The sequence below is a fragment of the Crinia signifera genome, chromosome 4 (assembly GCF_055691185.1).
Source record: "Crinia signifera chromosome 4, ASM5569118v1, whole genome shotgun sequence".
Taxonomy (NCBI): Eukaryota; Metazoa; Chordata; class Amphibia; order Anura; family Myobatrachidae; genus Crinia; species Crinia signifera.
The window spans coordinates 133,643,401-133,668,052 of NC_139220.1; the positions used below are offsets into that span (position 1 = coordinate 133,643,401).

Consider the following 24,652-nt stretch of genomic DNA (forward strand, 5'->3'; position numbering starts at 1 on the left):
GCAGGCTGAAAAAACACAAAACCTGGCTAGCCAGTTGTTGTAGGACCCAAAAGCCTCGGCCCCAACTCCCCCTTTTGCCTTGGTGGCCTTAAAAGCTTTTTTGGACTTGTCAGTCAAGCTGAACAAGTCAACATAGTCCCCTTTCTCGATTTTAAATCTGCAGCTCTCCCTATGCCAGGCATGTCCAAGGTGCGCCCGGGGGGGGGGGGCAATTGCGGCCCGTGCCATCATTTCAAGTGGCCCACAGCCTCCAGCGGGAACATCAGATGGAGGATGCACAGCACATGACAATAAAGGTGGGGTCCCGGTGAGTGCGCCTTTACCTTGCTGTCTGCAGCAGTGAGGAGGTACCGGCCGCCACAGTGAGATAAGTATGTCGTCTTTCGGGTGAGTGTGCGTCCAACTCCTGCTGCTGCAATCATATATCATATACCTCTTCTGCAATCACTGTGACAGGAGTGTGCGGGGAGGGGGGGCAGCAAGGGGGAAGCTTGCTCCCATAACATGCTGAGCGGAGGAGGGTGGTAGCGGGAGCCCAAGCATCTCCTGTCCTTGCAGTGCTGCCTTTGCCTCTCCGTCCTCTGGCTCACACAAGGGGCTGGGAAACATACAGAGAAAGGAGGGGACAGGCAGGTGGAGATACAGTGAGTGGGGGACATAGAGTGAAGGAGTGTCAGGCTGGGGGACATACAGTGAATGGAGGCAGTGATGACCATTCAGAGAAGGGGGGGGGGGAAGGCTGGGGGACATAGAGTGAATGGGGGCAGAGTGTGGGACATAGTGAATGGGAATCATACAGTGAAGGAGGTTTAGGCTTGGGGACATACAGTGAATTGAGGCAGTGATGGACATTCAGAGAAGGGGGGCAAGCTAGGGGACAGATTGAATGGGTGCAGAGGGGGGAACATACATTGAATGGGGGGCATAAAGTGAAGGATTTGTCAGGCAGGGGGACATACAGAGAAGGATGGTCAGACAGGGGAATAGAATGTGAAGGGGCAGAGTGGGGGACATACAGTGAATGGGGGCAGGCTGGAGGAAATACAGAGAAGGGGGGCAGGCAGGGGAATATACAGTGAAGGAGCAGGCTGGGGGACATAAAGTGAATTGGGGCAGAGTGGGGGACCATTCTGATGTGATTAATGATTCAAAGAATGGCTGGCCCCGACACATTTTCATCTCTTCAAATCTGACCCTCGTCGCAAAAAGTTTGGACACCCCTGCCCTAAGCCCTCACAAAACTGCTGCGTAATCACAGTGCACCACAGCCGGCAAGTTACGTGTCATCCTCTCCCTGCAGGAAAGTGCTTACACTTTTCTACGCCTATCACGGCGCACCTGCCTCCCTCTTTTCTAGCATACTTGACCGCCCATTTCCGAGTTTTAGCCACACTGTCAATATCCGAACCCCCAGGTGAGGAGGATGAGGAAGAGGAGTGGCTAGAATGAGAGCCTGCAGAGAAAATACCAAGACACAGATGTAAACTCCCCACAAGAGGACCCCTCTCCTGAAGATTCAGGCTGAGCAGCCCATGTGTCATCATCTGCATTGTCTTCACCAGTGGCGACCAAACACTCTTCCCCGTAGTCCAGCTGTGCCTCAACATCTGAGAGAACAAGCAAGGGGGACCCCTGAGGACTGGAGGCCATGGCCTTGGGCCTGTATGCGCTCTGCGCAGCAGCAGACCCATCACCTGGGAGTGTCTCCCTCTCCATCATGGCAACAGCTGACCCCATATCCCTGAAGGCCTGCAAGAATTCTGAGCACCCTGGAATAGGCCCCCTTTGTGCCCCCTGAGACCGTCCCCTGTCTGGGACCCCGCCGTCTCCCGGGGCAACGTATCCACAAGGGGCGCCAGAGCCCCAGCCACAGAGGACAATGCTGCAGACAGCAGAGAGGGGTCAAAGGAGGGAGTGGAGACTCCAGCCGCGGTTGCACCTCAAGACCCAGCCACGGATCCAGAACGCACTTGAACTTGAATTTTTAAATTCATTGCATTGTATTTTATTGTGCTAATGTCAGCACATATTCTGAAATGTGTTAAAGAAGCTCTGTAAGGGAAGCACACACACTAAAGGGCCCCTTACACTTGTGATCTTTTGTCAGATTTGACTCAGTTCAGGTGGATTGGGTCAATTTATCTGACAAAATCTGATGCGCCTGTCTAAGAAAATCTTATGTGCCTGATGTGTAGGACCCAGTGCACAATCCCGTGCCATTGCTTATAACCAAGACATTGCAAGAGATTGATCCTCCTGCACATAGGATAAATCTCGAGTCAATCAGGTTCAACTTGTTGAACAATAAGTTGGACAAGTGTAAGGGGGCCTTAACTCTGTGGGTGACATTTAATAGAATGAGAGTTTGCTTTTTTTGCGATAATTAGGCAACAAATTTTTCCTTCAAATCGTCCATTTAATAGGGTGCGCAGAGTCCCATCCCCACCTCAACATCCTTGCAACCAAAGTCCATGACATGAAGGCAGCCCTGCTTACGCTGTAACTGCTCATCGTACGTCCTCCAAATGACTCCACCGTACTTCATCTGCATGTTATGGACCATGTGTATGTACCTGATGACAGTGATGTGCCCATCAGGTCTATCCCCTAGGTAGCAGGCTGAAAAAACACAAAACCTGGCTAGCCAGTTGTTGTAGGACCCAAAAGCCTCGGCCCCAACTCCCCCTTTTGCCTTGGTGGCCTTAAAAGCTTTTTTGGACTTGTCAGTCAAGCTGAACAAGTCGACATAGTCCCCTTTCTCGATTTTAAATCTGCAGCTCTCCCTATGCCAGGCATGTCCAAGGTGCGCCCGGGGGGGGGGGGGGCAATTGCGGCCCGTGCCATCATTTCAAGTGGCCCACAGCCTCCAGCGGGAACATCAGATGGAGGATGCACAGCACATGACAATAAAGGTGGGGTCCCGGTGAGTGCGCCTTTACCTTGCTGTCTGCAGCAGTGAGGAGGTACCGGCCGCCACAGTGAGATAAGTATGTCGTCTTTCGGGTGAGTGTGCGTCCAACTCCTGCTGCTGCAATCATATATCATATACCTCTTCTGCAATCACTGTGACAGGAGTGTGCGGGGAGGGGGGGCAGCAAGGGGGAAGCTTGCTCCCATAACATGCTGAGCGGAGGAGGGTGGTAGCGGGAGCCCAAGCATCTCCTGTCCTTGCAGTGCTGCCTTTGCCTCTCCGTCCTCTGGCTCACACAAGGGGCTGGGAAACATACAGAGAAAGGAGGGGACAGGCAGGTGGAGATACAGTGAGTGGGGGACATAGAGTGAAGGAGTGTCAGGCTGGGGGACATACAGTGAATGGAGGCAGTGATGACCATTCAGAGAAGGGGGGGGGGGAAGGCTGGGGGACATAGAGTGAATGGGGGCAGAGTGTGGGACATAATGAATGGGAATCATACAGTGAAGGAGGGTTAGGCTTGGGGACATACAGTGAATTGAGGCAGTGATGGACATTCAGAGAAGGGGGGCAAGCTAGGGGACAGATTGAATGGGTGCAGAGGGGGGAACATACATTGAATGGGGGGCATAAAGTGAAGGATTTGTCAGGCAGGGGGACATACAGAGAAGGATGGTCAGACAGGGGAATAGAATGTGAAGGGGCAGAGTGGGGGACATACAGTGAATGGGGGCAGGCTGGAGGAAATACAGAGAAGGGGGGCAGGCAGGCAGGGGCGGATTGGCCATTATATTTACCGGGAAGTTTCCCGGGAGGCCGACATCAGTGAGGCCGAATAACAGTAAAAGATAAAGTGACTCCTCCCTGGCCAGCCCTCCCCCCGTGTTTCGTTCAGCAGCAGCGCTGCACAGTGCCCCGCTATTGGATGTGGCCTCAAATCCTTCCACCCGCTCTCTATATAATAAGTCCTGCTGCTGTAGCCAGTCTGCCGAGAGATCCGGGGAGGAGGAAGCAGGACTGCTTTACGCTGCGGAGGTCGGTAGGAGGAAGTGGGGCTGCGCTGTGGTGGGCGCCGGAGACAGGAGGAAGCAGGACATGTCGGAAGAAGGAAGCGGGCCGGGGCTGTGGAGGAAGTGTTGCTGCTGCAGCCTCCAGCCTGTCATACTGTACGACAGGCAGCAGCAGCAGCGCTGGCAGCGTTATCTCCTGTGTAAGGAGGCTCCCCCTTCCCTCTCCTCCGCGCTGCCCTGTTGTCATGCTAAAGTGCTAACAGCTAGATATTACTGTGACAGCGTCTCCGGGTCCCCCCTCCTCCCTCCCATCAGTGTAAGCACAATGCCACCTGACCTCTCTGCTGGCTTCCTGAACAGGAAGTCACAGTGTGCAATGGAGGAGCCCAGCAGACTCAGAGCAGCAGCCACACTACAGGAGCACAGACTCGGGCAACAGTGGCTCAGGCAAGTCCTGGTGAGGATACCAGTAATGTTTGTTGGGGGGGGGGGTCAGTAAATTATAATTGCTGGATGGTTGTCATTAATGCTTTGCTAGGGTGATGTTTTGCTGGGGGTGACAGCAATGTTTACTGGGGGGTGGGGTGTCAGTAATGTTTTATGGGGGGGTTTCAGTAAATGATGTTTGCTGGGGGGTTTTCATTAATGCTTTGCTGGGGGTGTCAGTAATGTTTACTGGTTGACTGTGTTTTACTGTGTGTGTGTGTTTAAATATGGGTCACTAAGCGGGTGTGGTACAGGGGTCCAACAGTCGGGATCCCGACAGTCATTAGCCCGACGTCGGGATCCCGACTGGCCGGACCCAGACAGCATGGTGAGCGCAACTAAGCCCCTTGCGGGTACGGTGGCTCGCTACGCTCGCCACCTATTCTATTCTCCCTCTATGGGGGTCGTGGACCCCCACGAGGGAAAATAGCTGCCGGCCGTCGGGAACCCGGCTGTCAGTGTTTTGACAGTCGGGATCCCAACGTCAGGTAAATGTCTGTCGGGATCCCTACTGTCGGGACCCTGTCTGCCACCCCACTAAGCATTGTGTAATGTAAACATGGGACACCACATGCTGTGTAATATTAATATGGGTCAGTATGTGCTGTGTAATGTGACTGTGGGACACTACATGCTGTGTAATGTGACTATATGTCAGTACGCGCTGTGTAATGTGACTATGGGTCACTATGCGCTGTGACATGTGAATATGGGACATTATGCGCTGTGTCATGTGACTGTGGGACACCATGCGCTGTGTAATGTGAATATGGGTAACTACGCACTGTGTAATGTGAGTATGGGTAACTACGCACTGTGTAATGTGACTATGGGTCACTACAGGCTGTGTCATGTGAGTGCGGGACACTATGCGCTATGTCATGTGACTGTGGGGCACTACGCACTGTGTAATGTGACTATGGGTCACTATGCGCTATGTCATGTGACTGTGGGGCACTACGCACTGTGTAATGTGACTATGGGTCACTATGCGCTGTGTCATGTGACTGCGGGACACTATGCTCTGTGTAATGCGAGTATGGGCCACTACGTGCTATGTAATGTGAATAGTGGGTAGTATGGACATGTATAGCGGCGGCAACACTGCAAAGTGTCCTCTTTCTTCCCATACCCTGCAGTAAATATAAGTCCCAGTGCTGCTGGATGCGGCTCCGCCTACTGTTATGCTGGCTCCACCCATTAATGATTTGCTGCCGCCCACATGAGGCCACTTCCAGAAAATTTCCAGGGCCACTTTCAGACCCCAATCCGCCCCTGCAGGCAGGGGAATATACAGTGAAGGAGCAGGCTGGGGGACATAAAGTGAATTGGGGCAGAGTGGGGGACCATTCTGATGTGATTAATGATTCAAAGAATGGCTGGCCCCGACACATTTTCATCTCTTCAAATCTGACCCTCGTCGCAAAAAGTTTGGACACCCCTGCCCTAAGCCCTCACAAAACTGCTGCGTAATCACAGTGCACCACAGCCGGCAAGTTACGTGTCATCCTCTCCCTGCAGGAAAGTGCTTACACTTTTCTACGCCTATCACGGCGCACCTGCCTCCCTCTTTTCTAGCATACTTGACCGCCCATTTCCGAGTTTTAGCCACACTGTCAATATCCGAACCCCCAGGTGAGGAGGATGAGGAAGAGGAGTGGCTAGAATGAGAGCCTGCAGAGAAAATACCAAGACACAGATGTAAACTCCCCACAAGAGGACCCCTCTCCTGAAGATTCAGGCTGAGCAGCCCATGTGTCATCATCTGCATTGTCTTCGCCAGTGGCGACCAAATACTCTTCCCCGTAGTCCAGCTGTGCCTCAACATCTGAGAGAACAAGCAAGGGGGACCCCTGAGGACTGGAGGCCATGGCCTTGGGCCTGTATGCGCTCTGCGCAGCAGCAGACCCATCACCTGGGAGTGTCTCCCTCTCCATCATGGCAACAGCTGACCCCATATCCCTGAAGGCCTGCAAGAATTCTGAGCACCCTGGAATAGGCCCCCTTTGTGCCCCCTGAGACCGTCCCCTGTCTGGGACCCCGCCGTCTCCCGGGGCAACGTATCCACAAGGGGCGCCAGAGCCCCAGCCACAGAGGACAATGCTGCAGACAGCAGAGAGGGGTCAAAGGAGGGAGTGGAGACTCCAGCCGCGGTTGCACCTCAAGACCCAGCCACGGATCCAGAACGCACTTGAACTTGAATTTTTAAATTCATTGCATTGTATTTTATTGTGCTAATGTCAGCACATATTCTGAAATGTGTTAAAGAAGCTCTGTAAGGGAAGCACACACACTAAAGGGCCCCTTACACTTGTGATCTTTTGTCAGATTTAACTCAGTTCAGGTGGATTGGGTCAATTTATCTGACAAAATCTGATGCGCCTGTCTAAGAAAATCTTATGTGCCTGATGTGTAGGACCCAGTGCACAATCCCGTGCCATTGCTTATAACCAAGACATTGCAAGAGATTGATCCTCCTGCACATAGGATAAATCTCGAGTCAATCAGGTTCAACTTGTTGAACAATAAGTTGGACAAGTGTAAGGGGGCCTTAACTCTGTGGGTGACATTTAATAGAATGAGAGTTTGCTTTTTTTGCGATAATTAGGCAACAAATTTTTCCTTCAAATCGTCCATTTAATAGGGTGCGCAGAGTCCCGTTTTTTTGCTTTTTTTCCCCCCGAAAACTCCAAATAATTCTATTGGCCGCCTAGCGGCCAATCAGGTGCCGAGTTGGGTGGCCAATAGAATCATTCGGAGGAGAGACGCTGAAGATGGAACATCAGCCTCTCTCCGTATAGTTCGTCAGACGGGTACCAGCGGGAGTAGACGCAGAAGACCTGACGCGGGGCAGAAGACCTGGACTACGTCAGATCAATATGACAGATCTGCTCCTGAGGAACTTGGTGAGTAGCATTTTCTTCCACAGGTCCCCCTATGGATTTCTTCAGAGCACCGGACCCCGGACCCAGGGACCTACCGACGGGCTCAAGATAGGTAAGTATCAGTATGTGTGGGCTTTGTATGTATTAAAGTTTAATTTTTAATGGGTGTCAGTGTGTTTATTTAACTATTTCTTTTACTGTTGAACTACAAGTGCCAGCGGGCCCTTTAATGCCCCCCATGCTGGGACTTGTGGTTCTCCAAGTCCCAGCATGCGGAGGAGGCTTGCTGGGACTCATAGTTCCAGGGTATAAGAGAATATTTTTTTACACAAAATCAGCTTGATGCCCACCGCCCAGGGACATCGAGGACAGCCCCGAGCTTCAGCATGGGCAGGTAAGTTCTGGAGGGGGGGGACCGCTTCTTTGGGGGGGGGGGGGGGTCCCCACTCCCCCAGGACCCCCTGCCCATGCTGACCGGTCAGGGGGATGAATGCTTTGGCCGGGGGGACTTGTATAAAAAGTCTCCCCCTGGCTGTGGCATTACCCTGCTGGCTGGTTGGGCCCAGTGCTGGTTCTTGAAATACAGAGGGACCCCTAGTCATTTTGTATCCTGTATTTTGGGAACCAGGACTGGTCCTTGAGCCTGGTGCTGGTTTTATAAAATCCAGGGGACCCCTATTTGTTTTTCCCCGTGATTTTATGAAACCAGGACCGGCTCTTTGAGCCCTGGGCTGATTATGCTCAGGAGGGGGGACCTAACGCCGTTTTTTACGCATTTTTTTTACCAAAAATCACAAGTTTTGAAATGTGCACATTTCCATGACTTAAAATCGCCACAAATCTCCCTCCCAGAGTTGCATAACATTATCCGGAACTACTCATCGGCTTCGCTATATAAATTAAACACTACTAAAACTGAAGTCCTGCCACTGAATATTTCACCTAATACATTATCCCTTTTGCAGTCTAAATATAAATACAGCTGGCAAACCCACTCCCTCTGCTATTTGGGTATACACCTATCAGCTACTGTATGTATTAAAGTTAGAGGTTAACTATGGCCCCCTTCTGAAACAAATAACAGCCATCACTAAGGACTGGCTGTCGCATGAGTTTTCCTGGATGGGTAGACTGGATACGGTTAAAATGACGATCCTTCCCAATATCCTTTACCTATTTAGGTCTATCCCCAGACTCCTACCATCCCATTGGCTTAATAAATTCCAGGCAGTGCTCAATAATTACGTATGGAATAACGCAAAACCTAAAATCGCAAAAAAGTACCTTATGATGTCCAAGGAGCTTAGAGGCCTATCCTATCCCAACCTAGAATTGTACCAGCTGGCATGCTTAATAAACCAGATCAGCGACTGGTCAGTACCCTCTGACCTTAAACCATGGGTGGCCCTGGAATCGAGCATGTTAAACCCTATCTCCTTGATAGACCTAATGTGGTGTTTACCCAAAGTTAGATTGGTCTCTACGCAGGCTTCAAGAGCTTCTGTGGACACCCTCAAAGCATGGGACAAACTCTCTAAACTTTTACTGTTACCATTACCTTCACCCAATTTGACATTACTAGGGCTTTCCTCCTTAATCCCTGATTTAAACTTATCTACATGGAGCAACAAGGGCGCCAAACAGATCAGTGACCTATTTTCAGATGGTGTCCTTAAGTCCTTCTCACAACTGCAAACCTCCTTTTCTCTCCCAGCTGCTGATTTTTATAAGTATTTGCAAATTAGGCATTGGTTGCAATCATAACCCCTTTTGTTCAACCCCTCCCATAAAGTGCCCCCTCACCTCCTCTCTCGTCTCGCTTCCCCTTACCGGAAGGGAGGCATTTCCTTTTGGTACTCAACTTTAGTAGCCTCCACCCAACCTGATAAAACTCTGATGCATTCAAAATGGGAACGTGATCTTAATTTCTCCTTAGAAGCTAAAGAATGGTCCCACCTGTTTTCATCTGTCTTTAAAATGTCTAAATGTATTTCCCATGTTGAAATGTATATAAAACTGTTTTACCGTACATATTTAACCCCTGCCAAGCTACACAAATTCTGGCCAGCACAGTCTAGGACAGGCATGTCCAACGTTGGCCCTCCAGATGTTTTGAAACTACACATCCCAGCATGCTTTGCAATAGTTTTAGCATTCTCTAATAGCAAAACTGTGGCAAAGCATGCTGGGATGTGTAGTTTCAAAACATCTGGAGGGCCAACGTTGGACATGCCTGGTCTAGGACATGCTGGCGAGGCTGCGGATCAGTGGGTGATGTGATTCACATTTTTTGGTCTTGCCCAGTGCTTCGGGCCCTATGGATCTGGGTTGAGGACCTCATACTGAAGGTGATTGGCCTCCAGGTCTCCTTGTCACCACAGGCCGCTCTCCTTCATATTTTTCCAGATTCAATTCCCATTAATAATAGACATCTAATCACTCACATTCTTATTGCCACCAAAACCTCCATTGCACAGTTTTGGAAACAACCGATCCGATCCCCCCCGATCCCCCCCCCCCCCCCCCAGTGGACCTCATTAAATCTAAGCTTTCCCACAACTACACCATGGAAACCACTTTTTGCCAGTATTCCCCTTCCCATGCCTCACTGCTTAGGAAATGGTCCGGTTGGCAGGAGTTCCTATCTAGAGGTCCATGACCTTCGACATATATGCAGCTGTGTTTTTCCAATGGGAGTTGGCCTCCTCATTTTTCATTCTATTGTACGTACCGGCAAATCCCGCCTATTAGTGTTGAATATACGCTTGGACTGTTACGTTTTGCATATTGTTATTTGTACCCTGTGCCCCACCCCCTCCCCTCTCTTTTTTCTGTATCCCCCCCCCCTTTTATTCTGAAAACCCAATAAAAATTACTGTTTAAAAAAAAAAAATCGCCACAAATCGCACCATATCGCAATTTTTCCTCGCTAGCATTTCATTCAATATGCAGATTACAAGGGAAAAATGTGAGTTCTAAATGTGCGATTTGCGGCGATATGGTGCAATTTAAAAAATTGCGAAAAACTCTCATTCTATTAAATGTCACCCTGTACTTCACCATGATTTTATTTTGTCAAAGTGACTGCAGACCTGTAACCATTTCACAATGCAGTGTTCATGGCCCTGTCACTAGCTAACAGAGCCCTTATTTCTGGCCACTGGCCAGCTGTTTCAGCATCAGTCATCTAGACATATAGCCTAAACAGACTTTAAATACCCTAGACTCCACTTCTACCACCACCACCAGACTGACAGGAAACTGGCATTCCCACCTGGTATTTAAAAATGAGCTCCTGATATGTGCTCTGTTTTATCACTTAAGCTGTGGAAGGCTGGAAGGAAGACAAACACTGAAATCGGCAAGCGGGTAGAATTCTATTCTCCTTCTTTCAAATGCATTACAGGCTATCAGTGGCAGCACAAGGGCACAGCGTGCGGGAATTGATGGAAAAAAAATGGGCAGTGCATGGTGCCCCGCAAAATCTATATTATATATATCTATTATACCTAGCGAGAACACTGCTATGGTGTTGTAAATACATTGCTGACTATCTCCCTTGGCTGTGAAGTGACTCCCTCAATAAACCTGTTGAGCAATGCACTGCCTGTGCGGGACCATTATCTGCTGTGGGGGTATTGCATTTATTTGGACCATGGCTGTTTCATTGTGATCACTTTGCCCATATCCAACTGGATTCCAGCTGAGAAGCAATAATTCATTGCATGACCAGCGGACCTGGGACACTTTTACCAATGTTCTGTTATGTTCGGATTGACTTCAACATTTCCAGGATCCAGTTCCTTTGATAGCAACCCCAGAGCAGCCATTCCCAGCTGCCACTATCCAGGCTGTGCTTTGTTTGATAGACATTAAGAAGAAGCTTCTATGGTACAGTAGCACAGCACAGCTGACCTCCATAGAGCCAGCATAGTTTCACAGGTATTTTATTTTTTGGCTGGGCTCAAGTATTTTACACCTTACTCCCCCGCTTCCGTGATTTACCATCTGTCACCAGCAAGTCTCACCATGCTGTCATTATATTGCTAGTTTGGCACACAGCTTCTCCAAATTTGCAAAGTTGTGAGCTACAACCTGTGAAGCAATAGTTGGTCCTACTCTGCAGTATGGATGCCAGGCCTGGGGCATTTTTTCAATCCCGGAATTTTGGATTGAAAAATGCCTAATGCCGGGATTCCCAGGATTTGCTTCATGTCTGGGGCATTTTTTCAATTCCGGAATTTGGGATTGAAAAATGCCTAATCCCGGTATTCCCAGGATTGGCTTCAGTGCTAAAAGAAAAACTTGACCCGGCCGCCCCACATATTTACTTACATGTGTGGTACGGCCAGGAAGGTGGTCGGGCAATGGAACTGGGAGCTGGCAGCCACGATGCTGCTGGAAGCTGGTGGGTGGGCTGTTGTCCTGGAGCCGGGCAGGATGCAATAGATGCGGCAGGAGGGCAGTGCACCCAGGATGAGGTGAGCTGTGCGGGTTGGGATCGTTTGGTCTACAGCAAGTTGGTCGATAATCACTAGGTCGACATGGGGAAAGGTCAACGTGGTTCTAGTTAAACATGGGTCTAGGTCGACATGGGTTTAGGTCGACAGGTCAATAGTTTGACACAAGCGTTAGGTCGACATTGTCTAGGTTGACAGTAAAAAAGTCGACATGGTTTTTTTCACTGTTTTTTTACCCAAATGTTGACACAGTCGACATGGACACACTTTCCAGTGTACCGCATCCCCTCTCATTGCTCGCCATGCTTCCAGCACGGTGCCTCACTGCACACGGCACATTACTTTATTCTCCCACCACGCCCTAGTGGATGGTAGGGCATGAAATACCACCTGTCCACATATGTTGGCTCAAAAATCAGTGAAAAACCCCATATTGACCTTTTGACTGTCGACCTAATGCTTGTGTAGACCTAATGACCTGTCGACCTAGACCTATATCGACCTTGACCCATGTCGACCTAACGGTGTTGACCCAATGCTTGTCGACCAACTTGCTGTAGACCCAATGACCGTATCCCGGCTGTGCAGCTGTGTGGCCTGCGCAGCGTTACCGCTGACCTTGTCACACTGCTCAGAGCCGTGCTGCTGGGGACGTGCTCAGAAGTTGCTTGGCATTAGACTGCACATGCGCAGTCTAATACCGAAATCCAGGGATTGGAAACTCCAATTCCGGGATTGAAATCCCGGTGTTTTGGGGGCCAAATACCGGGATCCCGCTGATCCCGGAATTGGCCACCCTACTCTGCCAGCAACGCGATGCTCTGTAATATGGAACAGCTGGTTTCTGCATATGCATTTCCGTTACACATTCTTGCATGTTTCATGGGTTGGCCATTATCGCACTTGTTTTTTTTGCATCCCTAATAATTTTTTTATTGTTGTAACATGCTTTTTTTGGCTCTGCCAAATCTAACTGTTTCTCAGTATTCATCTATGTAACATGTGCTTTGTAATTTATCTATGTTACAAGTATTATATTACCCATATTGGACTTCCAGGGCTGCCATCAGAAATTGTGTGACCCCGGTACTGCCAGCCAGCCCCATTCTGGTGTGCCACGCCAGTCAGCCGCTCTTTGGGAAGTGACTCCAGGCAGCCCCTCTGCAGCCAGCCTGATATTACCCATAATTCCTGAGGGCATCAAGATTTTACACAAACGCAGTGCTGAGACCGCAGCCAAGGAAATTGGTTGAGCAGTCCCAGAACTGCAGTCCCAGCAGTCATAAATATAAATGATATAAAATTATATAAATGATAACAATGTTCTTTCTTTTACAGTTATGAAAATACATTACTATCTAAAGAGGTAATACAGACAAAGGATGTGAAGGAAAGGAGATGTTGCTTCCTAGAAGAGGTAAAGTGTTTTTTTTTTTTTTTTTTTTAAAGTGATTTCTAAAAATAGTAAATATAATGGATTCATGAAAAGCTTTTCACATGGTATCAGATGGAAGATAAACAAGGTCCTCAAGGCACACCAACAGTGCAGGTTTTAGTGATATCCAGGCTTCAGCCCAGATGGCTTAATCATCAGAATACTTCAGATACTAATTAAGTCACCTGTGCTCAAGCCTGGATATCTAGAAAACCTGCACTGTTGGTGTACCTTGAGGACCGTGGTTGGGAATGCCTGACATAGATAATAGGTCGACGCCAGATGGCTGACATTCAGTAGGTCAGTTGATACAAAATGTTGATAGAATAAGGTTGATGGTTAAATGGTTGACAGGGTGAAAAGGTCAACATGCTCAAAAGGTCAACATACATATGGTAGACACTTTTGGGGTTAGGATTAGGCATTTGGGAGTTCGGGTAAGGCTGCCGGAGTAGACGTTTAGGCACTTGGTGGAGGGTTTGAGTTAGGCTGTGGAAGAGGAAGGATAGGAACCGGTGGAAAGGTTAGGCCACAAGTGGAGAGTTAGGGCTAGTCTGCGGAAAGGTATAGGTAGGCACCAAGGGGAGGGTTAGGGTTAGTCTACAAAAGGGGATAGTTAGGCACAAAGGAGAGGGTTAGGGTTAGTCTACAGAAGGTGATAGTTGGGCACCAAGGGAGGGTTAGGCATAAAATGACAAAAATAAGGTGTCAGCCTTTCTGTGTCAAAAATTTGCATGTTGACCTTTTAACTGTTGACCAATTGACCCTGTTAAACTACTGGCTGTTGAACTATTGACTATCTTTATACTGTTGATCTTTTAATCCACACTAATTCACACTGCATAATGAATGTGTTCAATTATTTATTAATTAACAGTTTCTTATATAGCGCAGCAAATTCCGCTGCCCTTTACAATTGGACACACAGATAAAACAAAGCTAGGTAATAACAAATAGTATTAGAGGTAGGAGGGCCCTGCTTGCAGGTTTACAATCTAAAGATGCAGATGAGCACACCTTCACGATGAGACGAAATGGTAAAATTTTATGTACTATAGAAAACAAGGGTATAATTCTAATATACACGCTGCTGATGTCATATAAATCCATAACTGTTTATAAAGGTAACATTCCCTTTCATCATGCATTCAAACTGAGAAATGCCTTGTATATTATCTAATCCTGCTTATTGTTCTATTATATAAGTTAACATATCATATATTTTGAATAACTGTAACAAATATACCAATTTCACAGCAAAAAAGATGTATAAGTGTCCAGTGCTTCCGGTGTTCCCACAAATCAATCACACCAAGGGTGACATTCTATGCGTTGAGATAAATGCGCATGTTTTTTTAGCACACCACATCGCCGCAAATCGCACTTTCAAATCGCACTTTTCTGTCAAAATTCGCATATTTAATGTGATGCGTTTTGGAGGCTGAAAAGTGCGAATTGGTGAGATTTGCGGCGAATTGGTGCGCTGTCTTTAGTCCTGAAAATGTGCGATTTCCATGTCTGAAAAATCGCACGTTTGCAGGAAAGCGCAAAGTAAAAAAAAAAAAACGCGCGCGGGGTCCCTGGTGCTGGTGACATAAAATCAGGGCGCCGGTGAAGTCCTGTAAGCCGGGTACCAGATGGGAGCAGCGCTTCAGCCGGAGAGGATGCCGAGGTCGTCACCGGGGACCAGGTGAGTAGGATTTCCTTCCTTAGGTACCCCTGGGGACTACCTCGGATCCCGGATTCTTCAGGCCAGGAGCCCCGGAACCCCGGACCAGCCCCGGAACCAGGACCAAGGCCCCGGAACCGGACTCTTCTGCCCTGGAGCCCGGACCCAGGGACCGACCTACGGGCTCAAGGTAGGTAAGTATCAGTGTGTGTGTGTTCTGTGCGTATTAAACTTTTATTTTTCAGGGTGTCAGTGTGTTTTCTTTAACTATTTTTTGTACTGTAGAACTACAAGTGCCAGCAGGCCCTTTAATGCCCCGCATGCTGGGACTTGTGGTTCTCCAAGTCCCAGCATGCGGGGTAGGCTTGCTGGGACTCATAGTTCACCAGTAGAAAACAATAGTTTTACTTCTTTTTTTTACACAATTCATCAGCCCGATGCCCACCGCCCAGGGGCATCGGGGACAGCCCCGGACTATCAGCATGGGCTGGTAAGTCCTGGAGGGGGGGGACCCCTTCATTGGGGGGGTCCCCACTTCCCCAGGACCCCTGCCCATGCTGACCAGCCAGGGGGTTAATGCTTTGACCGCGGGACCTTATATAATAAGTGTCCCCCGGCTGTGGCATTACCCTGCTGGCTGGTTGGGTCCGGTGCTGGTTCTTAAAATACGGGGGACCCCTAGTCATTTTGTCCCCCGTATTTTGGGAACCAGCGCCGGACCTTGAGCCTGGTGCTGGTTTCATGAAATCAAGGGGACCCCGATTTGTCGGGGACCCTGATTTTATGTCACCAGCACCGGCTCAATGAGTCTGGGGCTGGTTATGCTCTGGCGGGGGACCCCGCGCTGGTTTATTTTTTTATTTTTACCGTTTATTTTTTTTTTTAACACCAGAACCCTGCACAGAACATTGCGATCTGTGCAGGGTTCTGGCTAATTCGCCAAACAGACCCTGGTCTGAAATAAGTGCGATAATTAGACACCTAAAAATTGCGATTTGCAAATGCGCATAGCATTAAATAAGCGAGTTGTATACTGTTCTGTACGAAAACATCTGGATGTGATAAAAATGCGAATTAATCTCGCACTTTTGGTCAGCATGCCTTAACGCACATAATATGCGATTTCAGTCCCTTAGCGCATCCCATTAAATTGGCGATTTGAAGGAAAAATGCGATATCGCCATTTTGTTGTCTAATTAACGCCAAAAAAACGCAAATTGCAACCCATAGAATGTCACCCTAAGTGTGAGAAATAAGTAAAGACATTTTTGTCACCAAATAATATTGTCAAGATGCTGATGAATCAAATGGAGCAATATAGCTCAAGTTAAGTCCTTATGATCTTTTCATGATATATGTATATATGAATTATATGTTTATGAGTGTTTCTGGGATGACACTCTTTTGGTTGCTTTTGGTTTGTATTAAGTGCACTGTGACGAAAACATTTTGTCCTTTTTAAATATACCACTTTCAGTCAATATGCATATACTGTAAGTCTTAAGCCCCGAACACACGGGGGAGATACAGTATATTGCTCAGCCATATATTGCTAGCAATATATGGCTGAGCAATATATTGCTCAGTTTCTCCTTTTCAACAGCAACCAGAGATGGTCACTGATGAAAGGGAACCTCTGCCAGTGGTGCCGCAGAGGTAATCAGCTGGTCGCAGGAGCAAGCTCCTGCGACCAATGATTAGAAAGGGGCTGAAAACGGGAGCTCGCACCCAGCGATTAATCGCCGGGGCACACTCCCATCACTGGCAATATGGTCGCCTGCGACCATATTTCCAGCGATTTCAGCCCCTATCGCTCCCGTGTGTACACAGCTTAAATTAGATTTTGTTAAAGACCTCACCAGCACACTGTAATAAATGATCTATACAAAATGGGTGTGGTATAGGGTTCCGACAGTCAGGATCCCGACAGTCATTATCCCGACTGGCCGGACCCAGACAGCATGGAGAGCGCAACAAAGAACCATGCTGGCTCTCTGCGCTCGCCACGCTGTGGGCACGGTGGCTCGCTACGTTCACCACCTATTCTATTCTCCCTCTATGGGGTCGCGGACCCCCACGAGAGAGAATAGCCGGTGGCTGTCGGGCCCCCTTGTGTCGGGGTTTTGACTGTCGGGATCCTGACGTCGGGTAAATGACTATCGGGATCCTGACTGGCACCCATGCAAAATAGCATTATCTAGAAACTAGAACCACAGCAGTGGCTAGGTTCCAGGAAGCAAAAACTTGCTAATCGCTCCAGCTTTCAACACATAGCAAGTGGCATACATAAAGATACCATCATGGTGCCACTTTCATTTTTAAGGAACGGTGCCTCATGCTTGTGCTCACCCTGCTATACTGGATATAGCTTTGGGCCAGAAGGACTAGGGAGTAAAAAATTGCTCTTTTTAACTTTCGTTTCACAAAGTGCCCTGTATACAGAATTTTGAAAGTCTCATTTAAAATAAGACCAGAAACTACCATTTCTGAGCTGATAAATTCAAGGCCTTTTACAGAGTGAAAATAGTTGTTCAGAGTAAAGTCCATGAAAATGGTCCCTTTACATCCCTTTATTTCATTACAATAATATTGTTCTGCATATTGAAATCTGGTTCCCCCCATGCTCCTCAAAATCTGGAGCACAATATGCCAACAGCAGGGCCAGACTTGCCATCTAGCAAATGCCAGAAAGGCCTATGACCATTTGACCAGTTGGTTGCTGCTTGGGTGGCACACAGAGAGATGGAGCATGCTGAGATGCCATGGTTAATGAAGTCTGGCACCCCCTCCCCCTATAAGGCATGGTTATGTCCCTACGTGCCCACCACTAATAATGCCAGGGCTGGTTTGCACCAGTAGGTCACTGACATCTACACCCCCACAAATATGGCCATGTTGCTTCTGCAACATGAGCAAACTGAGGTGCGTTGTATGTCTATAGCTGCATGTGTGCTGTGCGGAATGCAGTTTTGAGCCATATACATTTGTCAAACCATTCTGCCCGATATGTCTCTGTTCCATGCAGATCGCTCTCTTTGAAGAACAAATAAAGGAGAAGCAGAGAAAAGAGGCGGAAGAAGAATACGTTAAACAGCAAGAAAAAAGAGAGCGGTGGAGAAATCTGCATTATATAACTCTTAACCAAAGTCTGAGCAAGTAAGTACACTGAACAAATAACATTCAAAGCAAACACAAGAATGACAATAAATTATCTATAGCAGAGGCTCCCAATCTGGTCCTCAACGCACCCAAACAGTCCAGGTTTTAAGGACATCCGTGGCTGAGCAACGATGGTTAAATCAAATTGGTTGAGGAAATCATTTTAAGTCACCTGTGCCCAAGAGTGGTTATGATTAATACATGGACATTTAGGGTACTTTGAGGACCAACTTTGTACAGTATTACTCCTGAATTTGTGAATACCACTTTGGCCAACATTGTTACATAGGGCCTTATTCTAGTTCACTCTTTCTGACAAAATCCTTCTTAGATGGAAAAAACTATGTGCACTGCAGGTGGGGCAGATGTTACTTGTGCAGAGAGAATTAGATTTGGGTGGGGTTTTACTTCAAAGTGAGATCTATATTGCAGTGTAAAAATAAAGCAGCCAGTATTTACCCTGCACAGAAACAAAATAACTCACCCAAATCTAATTCTCTCTGCAAATGTTACATCTGCCCCCCTAATTCTCTCTGCAAATGTTACATCTGCCCCCCTGCAGTGCACATAGGCCCTTATTCTGGTCGGTGCGGATATATCCGCGTGCGTTCGGACCGCCGATGTTTTGTGTCTGCGCATGTGCAGAGGCGTCTCTGCGCATGTGCGAGCGGGGCGTACGGCCAAATCCCGCATGATATGTGAACACTCCGAACAGGGGGTGGAGAGGGGCGTGAAGGGCTATTTGGGCTCATTACCATATGCATACGCCCCGCGTTTCATGGGCATTCCCATGCAAACGCTGGGCGTACGTATGGTAATGCGGCCGTGACGCACGTGTAGGGGGCGGACATATGACATCGCCGGATGTCAGCTGCCCGCCCAGATCCCTGCTTTTGTGGTCTGAGGTTGCGGGAACTGGTGGACCACTCGGTCCTGCATTCGATGGTCTGCGACCATCGAATGATGGGGGATGTTCCCTTAGATGGAGGAGGCGTATTCCGTGTAAAATACACGTGCGGTCCGTTCGGCCAGCTTCTTACCGCGTAAGGACGGAGTTGGCAATCCGTATGGAAGGCGGGGTTTCGCACGCACGGTCCTGGCCGCATAATCGGATCCGGCCGCACCGACCAGAATAAGGGCCATGGTTCTGTCCATCTAAGAATGATTTTGTCAGAAAGAGTGAGCTAGAATAAGGCCCATAGTCGTATTCAATTAGAATAAATTATAGCTATGGTACCCTAGCTACATTCCACTGGTATCATATTTAACTATCGTAAAATACAAGGCTTGTTTGTTTTGTTTTTCACTTTTTAAATTATGCCAATTAGATGTATTTGCAACAAAACTCAATTCAACATATTAACCCCTTCCCGACATTTGACGTACATTTACGTCATGGTCGGGAAGTACTTCCCGACACATGGCATAAATGTACGTCATGGATTTAAACTGTCACCGCGTCTATAGACGCGGTGACAGTTTGGAGATGTCTGCTGTCCCTGACAGCAGACATCCCCCCTCGCCGCCCGGGGGGGGCAGGGATGCCCCCCCCGGTCGGCGATCGCTGTGATTGGCTGTTCAAATGTGAACAGCCAATCACAGCTATTTCTGTGTTACCGGCGGCTATGCCGCTCGGTAACACAGAAAACGGTGGTGATCAGTGCTGTTAAGTACAGCACCGATCACCACCGATCCGCGGACACCCCCTCCCTCCCACCCGGCAGCACTATGTGCTTACCCGGCACCCGCTCTCCTCCCTCTGCTATGCGCCGCAGCGCTGCCTCCCCCCTCCCTCCCCCCGCCAGCAGCAGCAGCACTAGGGACAATGTAAAAATGAAAAAAATAAAATGAAATGATTATATATATATATATATATATGTGTGTGTGTATGTGTGTATATACACACACACATATATATATATATATATATGTGTGTGTGTATGTGTGTATATACACACACACATATATATATATATATGTGTGTATATACATATATATATATATATATATATATATATATATATATATATATATATATATATACACAGATAGATATTCCCGACCGAAGACGTATATATACGTCATGGTCGGGAGGTACTTCCCGACCGAAGACGTATATATACGTCATGGTTTTAAACTGTCACCGCATCCATTGACGCGGTGACAGTTTGGAGATGTCTGCTGTCCCTGAGCCCCGGTCGGCGATCGCTGCGATTGGCTGTTCAAATGTGAACAGCCAATTGCAGCGTTTTCTGTGTTACCGGCGGCTAAGCCGCTCGGTAACACAGTGATCGGTGGTGATCGGTGCTGTTAAGTACAGCACCGATCACCACCGATCGCCAGCCCCCCCCCTCCCACCCGGCAGTCCCCCCTCCCACCCACCCGGCTGCCGCAGCGCCAGCACCCCTCCCACCCCCCCACCAGCCGCAGCGCCAGACCCCCTGCAAAATCTGGTGAGCAAAATGGGGTCACATGTGGGGGGGTTCCACTGTATTGGTGCTTCCGGGGTCTTGCTAATGCGACATAGCACCCACCATTCATTCCACCACCAAATATCACTCCTTCCCTTCTGAGTCCTGCCATGCACCCAACTGGTATTTTTTGGTCACATGTGAGGCATTGCCATACTCGGGAGAAATTGGGGCACAGATTTTGGCGTGCTTTGTCTCCTTCATTCCTTGTGAAAATGAAAAACTTTGAGCCAGAACTGCATTTTTGTGTAAAAAAGTACATTTTTTTACACAAAAATGCAGATCTGGCTCAAAATTTTTCATTTTCACAAGGAATGAAGGAGACAAAGCACCCCAAAATCTGTGCCCCAATTTCTCTCGAGTATGGCAATGCCTCACATGTGACCAAAAAATACCAGTTGGGTGCATGGCAGGACTCAGAAGGGAAGGAGTGATATTTGGATTTTGCAGCACAGATTCTGGTTGAATGACCCCTGAAGCACCCATACAGTGGAACCCCCCCACAAGTGACCCCATTTTGCAAACTACACCCTTCAGGGAATTCATCTAGGGGTATAGTGTACATTTCAAACCCCCAGGGGTTTCACCAATTTTGATACAACTGAGCTGTGAAAATGAAAAATTAAATTTTTTCATTTGCACAGCCCAGTTGTATCAAAATTGGTGAAACCCCTGGGGGTTTGAAATGTACACTATACCCCTAGATGAATTCCCTGAAGGGTGTAGTTTGCAAAATGGGGTCACTTGTGGGGGAGGTTCCTAACTTTTAGCATCTTATGGTGCCTAGTTGAAATAATGATGGCAACATAAAGTAGACATATGGTCTATGTTAGTTATTAACTATTTTGAGTGGTAAGATTATTTGTCTCACAAGCAGAAAATTTAACATTTTGCAAATTGCTAAATTTTCCATTTTTTTCCGACATTTTGGTATTTTTCACAAAAAAACACATACTGTATCGACCCAAATTTACCACTAATTTGAAGTACAATGTGTCACGAAAAAACAATCTCAAAATCACTGGGATAAGTAAAAGCAAAAAAAAGTTATCCCCACTTAAGTGATACATGTCAGATTTGAAAAAAAAGGGCTCTGTCAGGAACGCAAAAACTGGCTCTGTCAGGAAGGGGTTAAAGAGTATTATGTGTAAGGGGATATTTCCTTAGGGTGATTTTTATTGATTTTGAGATGATTTTTTTTATATTCATTTTTAAATGTTAGTAAATGTGTGTTCTAGCCCTTTCTAGCAATTCCAATGGATCTGAACATTTTTTAAATAAAACATATTGACCTCATATTGTGGCTTTCTCACACACAAAGTTACATTGTGCGTTATCTGTGATTTCAGACATGATTTAAGCTAATTACTGTAAGGATAAAGTCGCAACTTTGTGTCTCTGGTACAGTCTGAGAAGTGATGCACGTAAGATGCAAAATGTAAAGAACAATATGATACACTACTCCCCTTGTAGCACCTCAGTAGCTCAGGGCATCTTGTACTCTATAGCATATATACAATAGGGGGTATATTTAAGTGAGGGTTTTTAAAAGTGTTGTTGCCCATAGAAACCAATCAGATTCTACTTATTTATCTAGCACCAACTAGAAGATAATAGTTTATATCTGATTTCTATTGGCAACATCTCCACTTCTGCAAACCAGCACAGTAAAAATCCCTCCCAGTATATGAGGGATACCTCTGTAGCACCAGTCTATTCTCGCGGGTCATAGTGTTCTACAAGCACCAGCATAGGTAATGGGTGGTCCCAGATCCAAATAGCAGGGCAGACCTTTGCGCAGCAAAGCTACATGGCCCAAAAGGGGGTGTGGCCTCATGAAAAGGAGGCATGGCATCACAAAAAGGGGACATGGTATTACACATTAGACCACACACTGGAATGCCCATTACACATTTTAGCAAACTCTGTAATACCCATTATACATAAGGCCACACACCATAATGCCCATTACATACTATATAACAAACAGTAATGCCCATTACATACTGTATTTGACACAAGTGCCGCTTACCTATGTGTTCATTGCTAGGGGGTTCTTGCTTCATGCTCGATGCCAGGGGCTTCATGCTCGCTTCCAGGTGCTTCATGCTCGATGCCATCGGCTTCATGCTCGATGCCAAGGGGGCTTCATGCTCATTGCCGAGGAGAAATACATGCTTGTTGTCAAGAGGGAGTTGAGAGCTCATTGCAAAGGGGGAGTGAAATTGCTTGTTGCCAAGGGGTGGGGGGATTGCTTGTTGTCAAGGGTGGGAGGGAATTGCTTGTTGCCAAGGAAGGGGGGGGGGAGGGAATTGCTCATTGCCAAGGGGGGAGGGATTTGCTCGTTGCCAAGGGGGGGGAGGGAATTGCTCATTGCCAAGGGGGGGAGGGAATTGCTCGTTGCCAAGGGGGGGAGGGAATTGCTCATTGCCAGGGGGGGGGGGGTAGGGAATTGCTGGTTGCCAAGGCAAAGAAGGGAATTGCTCATTGCCAAGGGGGGAGGAGAGAATTGCTCATTGCCAAGGGGAAGTGAGACAGGCGCTGGACGCACCTTATTTAAAGAAATGACAGCCGGGCAGAGAGAGCAGTGTGCTGACCGGCTGTATAGCCTAAGGGAATTGCTTGTTGCCAAGGGAGAGTGAGACAGCTGCTGTATGCACCTAGTTAAAGAAATGACAGCTGGACAGAGAGAGCGGTGCGCTGCCTGGCTGTAGTCTAAGAAGGAGCTTGTGGTCTGTCAGGAGCGGCTACCAATACCACCAATGCCGCTCTTGAGTGGCTTCCAGCGGTCCAGAGGGAGCACTGTAAATATTGATGCTCCTGCTTAGACTACCCAGCTGTCATTTCTTTAAAATAGGTGCGTCCAGTGGCTGTCTCACAGTCACTCCCCCTTGGCAACGAGCAATTCCCTTACCATACAGCCGGGTAGTGCACAGCTCTCTCTGCCCAGCTGTCATTTCTTTAAATGTTATGCAGCTGGCTGTCTAATGGGTGGGCCGGTGCACCCCCGGACCACCCCTTAGATTTCCCTATGAGCACAAGCATAACTAAGCAGTCGACACTTGTCAGGGCATGTATTTCCAATATAGTAAATCTGATCTTTACTAATAATTATTGCTGCTCAAGGAGTGCCAGGCTTGCATTAGTCCAGAGGTTGCTTAGCCAGACAGGCTACTTATCCTGGATCTACTCAATCTCATTGAATGACACACACAGTATTTATAATACTGTACTAATGTATAATGGAAAAAATTAAAATATGTGTTCTTGTTCTCTCCTAGGCCATGGGTTTCAAGCTACTTCCGAAATATTCCATTGTGTATCTACTGTCTGCCCTACTGTAATAAGACAACGATGAAGAAGAAAAAGAAGAGATAAGCATATGCTCATTAAATATTTGTATGGTTATAATTCATACTAAACCAAATGTAATAAAACATATTAAAGATAATTTCCATTTATGAAGCTCGTAGAGCAATTTTTTTCTTCTTCAAAATGACATCTACCCACTGTGCTCTGGGGAAGCTCACCTAGCTTCTACAATGGGGAGCCAGTTGCTCACTGTACATCATAATGCACGCAAGTTCAAGAAACACGATATTGTGTTGTTGGTAAAGATATTTAAATGGGCTCCAAAGTGTAATTGTTCTGTATTTGCAAGAGCAATCCAGGATAAGCATTTTTGTACCATCAATGCATAATTTATCCTGCTAATTTAAAGCTGACATTGAATGCTACATATTGTCTAAGCTTGATTTAAAGTTACAAAAATACTAATGTAAAAAAACAAAATATACATTAAAGGGCTGATTCACAGTAGGCAAGTCCATATTGTGGAGATATCTTGCAATTTATATATATATATATATATATATATATATATATATATATATATATATATATATATATATATCTAAGGCAAAAAATGTAAATAAATCTAGCCATGAATCTTAGCAAAACTATTAACTGTAATATTGCTTATACTATTGTCTCGTACACACCAGGTCCATGGATCAGCACTCAACTTGTAAGTATCAGACTGCAATGTTTTAAGTATCATTGATAACTAAAGGCCCCCCATACACAGGGCCGGTGCTAGGGTGTACGGCGCCCTCCTGCAAACCATACATTTTGCGCCCTTTCACATTGCCATTGCAACAGTGACG

At 47.3% G+C, this 24,652-nt stretch overlaps 1 long non-coding RNA gene across 1 annotated transcript; it reads left to right on the top strand.

Annotated features, from left to right (window-relative positions):
• Window positions 1-4,298: 4,298 nt before the first annotated feature.
• Window positions 4,299-23,882, top strand: LOC146072429 (uncharacterized). The gene is made up of 4 exons (XR_014473121.1): window positions 4,299-4,378; window positions 13,091-13,169; window positions 17,882-18,012; window positions 23,768-23,882. It is a non-coding gene; the product is annotated as an uncharacterized LOC146072429 (long non-coding RNA).
• Window positions 23,883-24,652: the final 770 nt, after the last annotated feature.